This window comes from Notolepis coatsorum (genome assembly GCF_963971535.1).
Source record: "Notolepis coatsorum genome assembly, chromosome: 11".
In the NCBI taxonomy this organism is placed as follows: Eukaryota; Metazoa; Chordata; class Actinopteri; order Aulopiformes; family Paralepididae; genus Notolepis; species Notolepis coatsorum.
Genome location: NC_140175.1, coordinates 129,169,542 through 129,182,597, shown reverse-complemented (window position 1 = coordinate 129,182,597; position 13,056 = coordinate 129,169,542).

Below are 13,056 nucleotides of genomic sequence, written 5' to 3'. Positions count from 1 at the left end.
AGATCCATTCCGTCATCATCCCCCAGACATGAACGAGAATCCGTCGAAAAACCAACCCAGGTCGTGGGATTTGGTCGTCGGAAGAGGAAAAACCCCCATCTCAGTTGCTTTATAAAAACGCCGTTTCAACCACAAGCAACCAAGGCGTGCCAGTCAGTCGCCTGTTTACAGCGAGCTAGCACTATACGTGCGTCGGGACACACCCCCATCAATGAACAGGCTATTTAGACCTGTCATTGAATCCCCAAGGCACCCAGGGGAACGACGAGGGGTGTGACACTCCCTAACTCCAAACTTTTTGAATAGAAAAGAAGGAAGCATCAACAGTATGTATCCCAGTCTACACAGCCAGGGGTAAAAAAAATTCACATTTTTACATCCCACCACCCTCCCATAGGAAGGAGACGGGGATCCCCAGAGAGACTTCCCACGCGAGCTGTACAGATTGAAAAGAATATATTGCACCTTGAGCCATGTAAAAAATTGGTTTTAGGGCTCTCCGGGGAAGAGGCACTGAACCCATACACACTCAATAATCGAATTGAATCAAATACATATACAATAGAATAGGACCCTTCTAGAGGGTCCACTCACTTTGACAATCTGAGGAGGAAGGCTCTGTACTCTGATGGAGGCTCCCTTACATGGAAGAAGGAGTCCGAACTCACAGAAGGCCCGAATAGGCGCTTGGTGAGGAGGAGCCCTGACCACCCCCCTGAAACAGATCCATCACATGGACCTGAACAGCACACGGAAGTCCTACCAACAGAGACGCGCACGGTGACGTACTCTATGGCGGGGGAATTCCTGCGGTGCACACGCCCAATATACCAGGCCGTGGGACCAGGAAACTCCCCCCCCCCCCCCCCCCCCGTAACGTGCCGAACCGCCACGTGACGGGAACCTTGAAGGACAGGGGGTGTACCCCTGACCGACAGAAACAAGGGGGAGAGGAAAGGTTACCAGTCCACCCCTTTACGACACCACACCCATGATACGATGTAATGACAAAAAGAGAATATGACACAGTCATAGTCAGCTCTATGAAGCGTTTGACAGCCCCACACAGCGCATGAGCTAACCTGCTATCTGATTTTTACTAAGGAAAAAACACAGAATAGAGAGGGCTCTAAGAGCCCCGGTCCAACATACACATGTGCTTCTGTGGCCAGTCCAACCCAGTTGTAGGTCACATGACACACACAACCCATCATCACCTACAGAAAATGGCAAAAACACTCAACAGAGGAACGCCGTTTTTCACAATGAGAGAATACATAATTCTCGATTAGTATCGGCCACAGGCCTTGCTAAGCACACACGACAGCGACCAAACCATCTTTTCTTTTAGGAAAATAAAGTTTCTCCAGCAGTTTTAGCACAACCTCAGCAATCAAGCTAAGGGTTACATCGCATCCCTACCACACAAAAGACACAAATAGTGCACAACATGTCTGATAGGAGGATGAAAAAGTCCCCAGGGAACCGGGGGGAAAACACAATCCTCTTATTTTACCCTCAATACGGCCAGTTAAAACAGGAAAACCTGTTAATATGTGAACACACTGTTCATTGTCATCACAGGCTGAGAAAAGAACATTCTTTTACTCACTTGTCACTAAGCATAGCTTCATAGGTTAGTTACCTTAGTTGTGAGTACACGGTACATAACAACACACATGATGTTACTCACACAACAACCAGATCATTATCACATCTGTAACAACAACCCGATTTGCACGGAGAAGCTAACTGCCAGTGACAAAAACAGCTCACACATAACCCGCGTCGTACCCTAAATGCACTGCAGCAACACACGTTTTGGGAAAAACATCGTTATTCACAATACATTTAGAAAAGTAAAACCAGAAGACGTGTTATAAGGTCTGGTCAAACCTGTTCCTACCCGGAACGTAGATCAGCAAAGTGAACACAGCCGCTCCTGTGTTGTTCGAACTGGGCAGCGTCGCCGCTCCAACCCGCACTACAGTCCTCTTTGTTGACGCAACCTTGCCGTCCTGGCTCAGGGCAGGGTCGACGAAACATCCCCTGTCAAGGATGACGTCGTAGTCAAGAGTGTAAAACATGTTAAAATCAAAGCACGTTCAACAGAATAGCATCAAGCTAACGGCCGCTCCAACCGTTCAGGCGCTACTGGTCCTGCTCGCGAGACGCCGAGCTAACGGCGCACGCGACCAGAAGCGAGCTCACGGCGGCGCGCGAGAAACTAAGCTACCCCGCGCCAGGCCATGGCCTATAGCAGCAAGCTAACGTTACCTAGTGATCACGACATGCTAGCACCGCAGCTAACAGCTGACTGGCTAACAGTAGGCCCAACCTAAGCAGGCCATGCAGCGATCCAGCAGGCTAACGCAGCAGTTAACAGCTGACTGGCTAACCGTAAGCTAAACAGCTATCAACCGAACATGTATACAATGACATAACACTCACCCAGACAGGCCGCCGTTCTGAACCTCTCCTCACTGTTTAAGAGAACAGAGAAACAAGATGTCAACACTGCTTTACAACGGTGATTTTACCAACACCCGACGGAATCAGCACAATACCAAACTGGCCCGTGTAGCTGATTTGAACATGGATCTGCCGCTACCGCACATCCATGCACATATCCCCTCGTGAAGGAATACTCTCATTTGGATATGAAAGATGGGGCCTTAACACGGTGACAGAGAGATGTCCACTCGTCCAGAACACACAGGGATCACCAGTGTTAATGGTCGCGGCCCACTAGTTAAAACTATAATGGTCTTCAGACCAAGGCCTTCCGTCGCCTAGGTGGCTGAACAAAGGACCCTAGCCTGGGGCCGGTTTCCATAAACATTGTCAAGTAGCCCCCATAGCACTAACAGACAAGTGGAGCCTGCCAGCAAAACACTACTCACCCAACCTGGAACGCACCGCTTCTCACAACAGCGGCATGTCCGACAGTTCAGCTGTGGCCTGACAGGTTTCACCCCAACAAACACAGCAAGGAACTGCAGTTGAGAAGCATGCAGCGGCGTGCTCCCAATACGAAAACCGGTGGAGGGTTTTTAGAATGATCATCATCTTCTAGACACTCCAGTACGAAGACAATATCGCCGTATTTTCTCGAAAATAGTGAGAGAGAAAATAAAGATATGATGTCAACGTATCTCCTTGTTCTTCCTTTCCTCAGACTATATATATATAAATTTCTCCACGTCAAGTGGGCATATAGCAACACGTTGCTTGTGATGAAATTTGAGAAGGAGATGAGTGTGTGGCACCATCCCTGCTTATATAGGTAAGCGGATGGGGGTGTGGCCAGATGAATGCTGGCATTTAAAGGTACATTTGTGAAATTATTCAGTGTATATATGCTGAAGCGAGATATATGTAACTGGTGCTGAGCGAAGCCATAACGGAACAGAACAACCGATATCAACCGATACCGATATATGCAGGGTTTCCCACCCCAAAAAACGGAATAATTTCAGTTAACTAATCATTTCACTGGATATATATATAACAAATATTGTTATTGTTTTTTTCTTTTTTTAAACCGATACCGATATTTTCCGATATCACATTTTACTGCCGATATCGGCCGATAATATCGGACATCCCTAGTTAAAAGCAAGGAATATCACGGTTGTGTTTGGAACCCAATGGGCAGCAAGGAGACACGGTAGGCAGAACTGAGCAAAACCCAATATGGGTATTGTGACTGGGTCCTTTTTCTCCCCCCTCCAAAATCACAACATATGATGCCGTAGTCGGAATCAAAGGTGTTGGTGTTGCTTTATTGCCGGCCATCCACGGTGCAGCAGGTGACATTTCATAAAATAGTGACATAATCAAAATAACAAAAACCTATACTACCTCTGCAGTCTATCAGATGCGTTCCACAATAACGTCATCTTGACAGACAAAACACTTACTGTGTGGCGCTTCCCTGGTTACCCATTTTGCAACCGTTATCTGGTGAAGCCCCACACAGAGACAAACAGACTAACAAACACTCACGGCGCTTCCCTCAGTCACCTTCATCGTAACTGATGCAGGGCAAGAACCCAACTCCTTGGGCATGCAGCCCTCGTGAACACCTGGACTCCTCCCCCTCCACAGGTGCCACACATAATTGATTAAAAAAACTAAACAGGTGCTACACATCAATTCATTTGCCGTTTCCTACACACATTAACATACCAGACAACCCGCAACACCAATACCTCCACAACAACCCAATAAATAAATATATGTATGAATGGATATATGAATGTATGGTAATATGTATGAATGCATGTATGATAAGATTAATGAATATGTATGCATGTTTGATTATACATATGAATGTATATATGATGAATGTTTGTTGTGTGTATGTGTGCGTGCGTGCTGCCTCGGAGTCAGTGACAGACCCGCTCTGTCACTCACAGGTATATTTAATAGGGTGGTCGAATGTCCAGGCATGGGTCGATACACGGGGGAAATACTCCTAGTGTCCAGGATATACACGGGGGCATGCAAGCCATACAGACGGGGTGAAAAGCAGGAACAGTTGTCGTCAGCCGGGCGTAGGTCAGAGCAGTACTTTGTGAACCAGGCCAGTGTCTCCAGGTCTTTGCCGGCAGGTCAGTGTCTCCAGGTCTTCACCTGCAGGTCAGTGTCTCCAGGTCTTCACCTGCAGGTCAGTGTCTCCAGGTCTTCACCTGCAGGTCAGTGTCTCCAGGTCTTAACCAGCAGGTCAGTGTCTCCAGGTCTTCACCTGCAGGTCAGTGTCTCCAGGTCTTCACCTGCAGGTCAGCGTCTCTAGGTCTTCACCTGCAGGTCAGTGTCTCCAGGTCTTCACCTGCAGGTCAGCGTCTCTAGGTCTTCACCTGCAGGTCAGTGTCTCCAGGTCTTAACCAGCAGGTCAGTGTCTCCAGGTCTTCGCCGGCAGGTCAGTGTCTCTAGGTCTTCACCTGCAGGTCAGTGTCTCCAGGTCTTCACCTGCAGGTCAGTGTCTCTAGGTCTTCACCTGCAGGTCAGTGTCTCCAGGTCTTCACCTGCAGGTCAGTGTCTCCAGGTCTTTGCCGGCAGGTCAGTGTCTCCAGGTCTTCACCTGCAGGTCAGTGTCTCTAGGTCTTCACCTGCAGGTCAGTGTCTCCAGGTCTTCACCTGCAGGTCAGTGTCTCCAGGTCTTAACCAGCAGGTCAGTGTCTCCAGGTCTTCACCTGCAGGTCAGTGTCTCCAGGTCTTCACCTGCAGGTCAGTGTCTCCAGGTCTTCACCTGCAGGTCAGTGTCTCCAGGTCTTCACCTGCAGGTCAGTGTCTCCAGGTCTTCACCTGCAGGTCAGTGTCTCCAGGTCTTCACCTGCAGGTCAGTGTCTCCAGGTCTTCACCAGCAGGTCAGTGTCTCCAGGTCTTCACCTGCAGGTCAGTGTCTCCAGGTCTTCACCTGCAGGTCAGTGTCTCCAGGTCTTAACCAGCAGGTCAGTGTCTCCAGGTCTTCACCAGCAGGTCAGTGTCTCTAGGTCTTCACCTGCAGGTCAGTGTCTCCAGGTCTTCACCTGCAGGTCAGTGTCTCCAGGTCTTCACCAGCAGGTCAGTGTCTCTAGGTCTTCACCTGCAGGTCAGTGTCTCCAGGTCTTCACCTGCAGGTCAGTGTCTCCAGGTCTTCACCTGCAGGTCAGTGTCTCCAGGTCTTCACCTGCAGGTCAGTGTCTCCAGGTCTTCACCTGCAGGTCAGTGTCTCCAGGTCTTAACCAGCAGGTCAGTGTCTCCAGGTCTTCACCTGCAGGTCAGTGTCTCCAGGTCTTCACCTGCAGGTCAGTGTCTCCAGGCTTCACCGTGCAGGCTAGGAGAGAGGCTGAGAATAGAGATTAGGTCAGGGTCGATGAACAAGAGACAACTTAAGCAACAGAGTAGATACAAGAGCATAGTAACGTGAAACGTGGTACGAGAGTTTACGATCTGACAGCTTGGGGCGGGTTTATATACCCAGAACCACTCTGCCTCCAAAGTCCAGACCGTAGATCAGCTGTCTCGTGACACACCACCTGGCTGTGACTAGTTAACGATAATGAGAGCAGTAGAGTGGTGACGAGAACAGAGAGGAGCAGTGACATGGTAGGACCAGGGACGTGCACAGGACTTTAGAGGGGCAGGTGCTCAAAGGCTGAAAAGGGCACTATACCTGTGTGCAGGGTTTGTACACCTTTTCCAAGGCAAAATGCAAGCACTTTTCAAGCATTTTCAAGGTGAATTTTCAAGATTTTCCAGCATCTTATGCGGCTGTGGTAAATTAAATATTTACTCAAAATGTAAACAACCAAAATTATGTAGACTTGGCATTATATACCGGTATAACCTGGCTGAGCCGATGTGTTATGCAGTAACATACTGTATATCTGTATGTCGTGTATGCTATAAATGTCACTGAATTGAAAATGGGGGACCCTGATGTAAACAAGACGAAAGTATTTCTCTGGTCTGCATCCCCTTAACAATTGTGTGTATTGAGCCGTACTGTATTGTACCCATTCTGCAATCTGTTAATAAAGTTTTCAATCAATCAATCAAACGTGACGAGCCAGGCCAATTTTAGCATGTTAATTTATGGAATATGCAATCTAACAGCTAACGTGAACTTTACAGTAATTACATGGATAATAATGTTACAATACAGTACAGCTCAATACACACAATTGTTAAGGGGATGCAGACCAGAGAAAGACTTTCATCTTGTTTACATCAGGGTCCCCCATTTTGGTTCATAGTGACATTTATGACATACATGACATACAGATATACAGTACATTACTGCGTTCCAGACTACAACTGCTCCACACCAGTTCCACACCAGTCTCCGTAAATGTTCCGTTATAAAAATAACGTATAGTCTAGCCAAAACCCTATCAGCTGATTCACAATAAGTTCAGTAGAAGGCTAGAAGCCCAATAGTAACCAAACATTCCTTAAAATGGTCAATAGATTCAGAAATAGTCAGACATGGAATGGAACATATTCTGATTTAAATTGCTTATTTGTTTTTTAACCAACAAAGCAACATTAGGATAGTGTAAATACACAGTACACACTGATTGCAATTCTCACTGGGAGTCTGGGACCTACTGTACAAATTTCACACACGTCACACATTCCCTTTTGTCCCTCCAGTCGTACCGTAGATCGCTGACGTCATTTTAACTTAAAATGGCGGCCCCCATCAGAGCATTCGGCTAACAACATTAGCTTAGCGAACCTGCCACCGCACTTCTAGGTGCATAAAGTGTGGTAACAAAATATCACAGCCCCTAAGACTGGGAGCGTTCTAACTCTACCGAGCATGTACCCAACATTATATGAAAAATAAAAAATCATTACGATGTTTTAGTGCACTTCAAGCGCTAAAGGGATTCATAACAACTTATAGCAGGGTCAATCGCAGTGTTAGCACTCGTCTGTTTCTTTTCTTTTCATACCAACATTACCTTTTTAAGTGAAAGTGGTCTTGTCCTTGTTGTATCCATGTGTAATGTTGATAGTAGTGGGTGTACACAGATGAAAGAGAGCAAGTCTGTGTCTGGGATATAGGTCCCGACTCCCAGGCTATTTATATAAAAACACTACGGGTCGAGCCCAGCCACATTTTGCGTGAAAGGCGAACGCAAAATAGGCTCGCTCGAGTCGCTCCGAGCTATTTTATTTCTTTGTCTAAAAACCAAACTATTCAGTCAGATAGCGATTTATTATGAAAGTATAAAGTGCAATTACAATTTCAATCACTTTCCAGCACTTTATACACAATTCAAGCACATTTAAAACCTTGAAAACAGCACATTGAAATACAAGCATTTTCAAGGATTTCCAGCACCCGTACGAACCCTGTGTGTGAGATTTAACCGATTTTTAAGGGCCCTTTTCGGGCGGGGGGGCCCCCTTTTTATGCTTTTTGGGGGGTTTTGGTGATCAAATATTGAATATTAAACTATAATAATCAGTGCAGGAGCTCACTTATCCTTGAAAGACACTTTTATCACTGACTTAAAAGGCCCATACATCTCCATAAATGTTCAGGGGGGAGGGATAAGTGCTTACCCTACAGACCTCAAGAAGTGCTGTATATTCTGTATTGTTTAATATAAAAAAAAAATTATTCCAATCCCGATTTGTATTTGAGATTCCCAAATCCCATCGGACTTGACTTCTTCGTGTCCCTCAGTGCGTGTAATACCAGCATTGAACTGTATGCGCCACAGCGGTTTCTATCATCATCATCATCACCACCCACGCTATGCATAAAATATATAGGTCCGCGGAGAGGCACGCTGAGGAGGCCGTGCAAACTGCAATGGAATATGGGGCATCTCTCTCTCTTTACCTAATATTTTTATTCTATCCTGACATTTTTCAGTTGGAAGGGCAGTCAATATGCGTAACGGTAAAAAAAAAATATATATATATATATTTCTTTTTTTCGTTTCTTTTTTTTCAAAAAGGGCACTTTTTTTATGAGGCTCAAAAAGGCAGGTGCTCAAGCACCCCTTGGGCTCTATGTGTGCACGTGCCTGGGTAGGACCATGACAAGGAAAGGTTTAAGCATATGGGAAAAATTGCATAGTAGCCAATGTATGTATGTATCTATTCAATTAATTTGAATTTTCCAAATAAATGTAACATTTATTAAATATATGTGTGTGTGTGTGTGTGTGTGTGTGTGTGTGTGTGTGTGTGTGTGTGTGTGTGTGTGTGTGTGTGTGTGTGTGTGTGTGTGTGTGTGTGTGTGTGTGTGTGTGTGTGTGTGTGTGTGTGTGTGTGTGTGTGTGTGTGTGTGTGTGTGTGTGTGTGTGTGTGTGTGTGTGTGTGTGTGTGTGTGTGTGTGTGTGTGTGTGTGTGTGTGTGTGTGTTCTAACCTGGCACAGATGGCATTGGTGAATTATATGAATATGTACCGTTGGACTGTGGTAATTCCATGTACGAATAAATAAATGATGATATCTTCTTAGGTCTCGTGAGTCGTGACTCTCGTCACATGCGCCATTTTATTTCAATCCACACGTCTTCCTCACTATCCTTCTCTCCATCAGCCCTATTTCCCCATTTCATGTTTTTCCATTTACTCTTCATATTCTCCCATTCCCTGGCCATTTGTTTCTTTCTCTCGTGGTCCCGCTCCCTCTGCTCTCCTTTTGGAGAGGCATACAGATATAAACAGCCCCGCCAACGGGGAGACTGACGGCATGATTATCCAAACCGACAGTTTCAGGGGGTTGAGAGGAAGGTGGCTCTATCAAAGATAGAAATCAATATTAAAAGACCCGGCCGAGAGCCTGCGTGAACCGCAGACAAAGCTAGGGGCCATTTTTTTAATACCCAGTTCATTTTCCCATAGCCACGGGACACCTTGGAGAGAGACGGAATTACGGCCTTTTGATTTGTAGATAAGCTTAAAAAGGAACTGGCTTTTCACCTTCAAACATGTTTCCTAGTAACCAAAACAACAAATAACTTTTTTTTTATATGGTAATCGAATTAGTGTGGTGTACAGTAATGGAAAAGGATTACATATACCGTTTTTGTAATAAGATTACAGTTAACCTACATGTATTCAGGATCTCTCCAGGATTGTCTTCCTAGGCCACCTCAGGCCAAAAATGACTACAATGTATAACCTATGACGTATATCATGGCAGTTAGGGTACCTTGTGAATACTTTTCTTTACTCATACCTGTAGTATATTATTCAGATTCTAATTCTTTATTGGCAATATTTGTTGTTATAAATATAAGTGATAGGGTATAGACCCTCATATGCACCTTTGATTACCTTATATTCTTATATTCTATTTATTGTTTAACACTGTTTATTTTCATTTAAATTTTTCCTGTGATGGATCACGGTTTATGTGGGTTTTATTTGAGTTTATTCTAAGGCGCTTTGGCTTTATTTAGTCTTTCTGTGGTTCTCAAACTACGGGTCGTGACCCAAATTAGGGTCGCGGCTAGGTGACAGCGCATTGGCAAGTAAAAAAAAAAGAATAATAATACTTTTATTTTTCTGGCAACATATTTTGGCAAAATATGCCTAGTTTTATAAATGTGTATTGATAACATTATAGTGCTGTAATTGAATTTTCGAATAAATATGCATGATCAAGTTCAACAACGTGTGCTTTTATTTTGATATTCCTTAATTCCACGTTGAAATTACGCGATACATTAAGTGTGGGGTCCCCAAAAAAGAATCCTGAATAAAATGGGGTTGCGGTTTGGAAACGTTTGAGAAGCCCTGCTCTAGTGCTATTGTTTTTTCTTGTTGTTTTCAAGTTTCAAGTTCAAGTTTCTTTAATAGTTGTCACAGTAAAATACAGAATACTTTTCCATTAAATGCTTTTTTCTGTATGAGCTCCTGCGAGTGTGCTAGATAAAATAGATGAAAAGTATAAAATAGAAAGTCAAGAGTACGTAAACAAAAAGGGTTCAGTCAATCAATATACATAATATACAATATACAATACAAAGTAAAAAAAAGAGTAACAGAGGTACAATGCAGCAGAATGGGGGTTTTCAAGAGCTTTCTGGAGACTTTGCAGACAGGCCGAGCGCAGGTGGAAACACAATAAACTGCAGATCCACTATGAGATCCTTAAACATCACCTCAGGGCTGACCATGGTTAGTCGAATAGTCGACTAATCGATCGAAAGGAGCCGTAGCCGACTGCCAACCTCTTAGTCTAATGCAAAAATATATATATATATATATTATACTAAAAAAAATATGTATCATTCTTTCCAAAAGCAAAGAGGCCTAGAAGTGTGGCTAACTCTAATGGCGCGTATATACCAGCGAGGCTAACTGCCTAAGAAAACAAGCACAGAGGCACTGAAAGAGGATTTCACCCATCTAATGAACACACTAGACTAGACAAATATCAAGATGTATCCATCAGTGGACCAATTGCATGCTTTCGCAGAGGACAAGGAGCCTTCAGTCGACTCCTTCAGACATTAAGTACCCCCACAGCCTAAATGGAATGATTAAAATTATAATTCTTTTAAATTATACTTTATTTAATTTTTTATTCAGGGGGGTAGTCGACTACCAGTCGACTTTCGGCCAATTTCGGCCAATCAAAGTCGACTATCCAAATCCTTAGTCGGGGACAGCCCTAGTAGGTAGTAATAATATAGGCAAGGTTGATTCCTTAGTAGCAGCATAGGCCTACCAGTGAACGAATGTACATGGTTAGTATTTTCATTTATTTATTTTAATTTCAGATATTGATTGAAGAAGTGTGAGGGTTCGCCTGTCCCTGGGACCTTCTCCTCTCCTCAAGAGCCCCCACCCTTGCATAGACTTTCCTCCTCTCCTCAAGAGCCCCCACCCTTGCATAGACTTTCCTCTCCTCCTCACCAGCCCCCACCTTTGGACAAACTTTTACTTTTGGCTTTTGTATTGTCTCCCATGTGTTTTAACCTTGTGTTATCTTTAGTCTTGTTCCCTTTGTAATTGTTTTATTTGTCCCTTGTATGGTGTTTACTCTGTCTAGTGTTCAGTCTTTTCTTGTGTGGTTAGTTTGTTTGTTTCCCTGTTATTTCCCCAGAGTGTTTGGTCTTGTGTTCTCCGCATGTGTGCCTCATTGGTAATTAGTGTCCCATGTCTTAATTAGTCTCCCTATATCTGGTGTGTGTTCCCTACTCTCTTTGTCGGTTCATTTTTGGAGTTCATGTTTAGAGATCCTTGTTTGATGTTCGGTCCCATGTTTGTTATCCACGTCCTTGTTCTCCTGTTTCATAGTAAGTTCCCTGCAGTAACTTTGTTTTGTGTTTTTTGGACTTGCTCTCTTTATGAGATTATTTTGTTTGTTTTGTAATTTGCTGCTGCCTTTGGAAGTATTTTTGTGAATATCTTTGTTGCTGCCCTCTTTTGAAATAAAGAAATGTTTTCACCTCTGGCTCCACGTCTCGTCTGCCTGTTCTCCCCTCGTTCTGTTCCGCGATTGGGTCCTCAGACAACACTATCCTTAACAAGATGTATGTTTTTAATGGACAGCGGAAATTGGGCGGGTATCGGCTGTCCTGACTGTGGTGGGAAGTTCATCCACCGGCAAGGACCGAGAATAGCTGGCTTTTCTTTGATGACCCCCCCCACCGGATAGGAGTGGGTCCGAGGTGATCAGAAGATGTAGAGCGGAGGGGTCTTGAGGGTATGTAGTTAGAGACCATTGGCCGGAGGTAGGCAGGATTTGTGCGGCAATGTATCTTAGTATCTTAGTGTGAAAAAGCTTCTGCATATACATCCTACTGTGGCACATAATGTGCTGTGCTCAAAATATCGTAGTCCACTGAGTCCTTTTATCAGAGCCTTTAGGCTATATACGCCGTCTCAAATTGATTATTTTGTATCAAGATGAAAGGACACAACGTTCTGAATTAGACAGAGCCTGATCTATACGAATATATCAGATCTCCTTCAATTAATACACCACAGAAGAACATTGATAACGGTGAACATGGATTATCCCCTGTGACACATAGGAGTAGATCTGAAAATAGAACAGCAGCAGCACCATGGCAAATTGAGGCGGCCTGCGCACCGGACAGAGACGGCCTACGGCGGCTTCCGCTGGCCAAGTCTGGTGCAGCCACACTATAGAGGTGGTATGGCTGTTGAAGAGAGCTTCAGGATGGCCTAGAGATGTTCTGGTCGTTTTACGGATTTACGGCTGTATAAAAAAGTTGAACGCCTGGGAAAAGAAATGTGTTTATTTCATTTTAATATTCTCCATTTTCATTGCGCTTCATTCAACACACAACAACATTTTGGGAAATTAGCTTGCCGTCTTCTCCAGAGAGAGACAAGAAGATAGATACCAGTTTCCTCTATGTGCGTTCAGTAGAAAGCTATCTGGCTGCGTTCAAAAAACTGCATGCTACCATGTCCTTCCTCCTCACTCCCCCTCCACCCCCTCCCCCCTCATCTCTCTCTGCCGAAGACTTTGCGATCTTCTTTGAGGAAATAGTGGAGAACATCCACAGCTCCTTCTCCCAACCCCCACCCATTCCAAATACTGAATCGAGAACCTCATC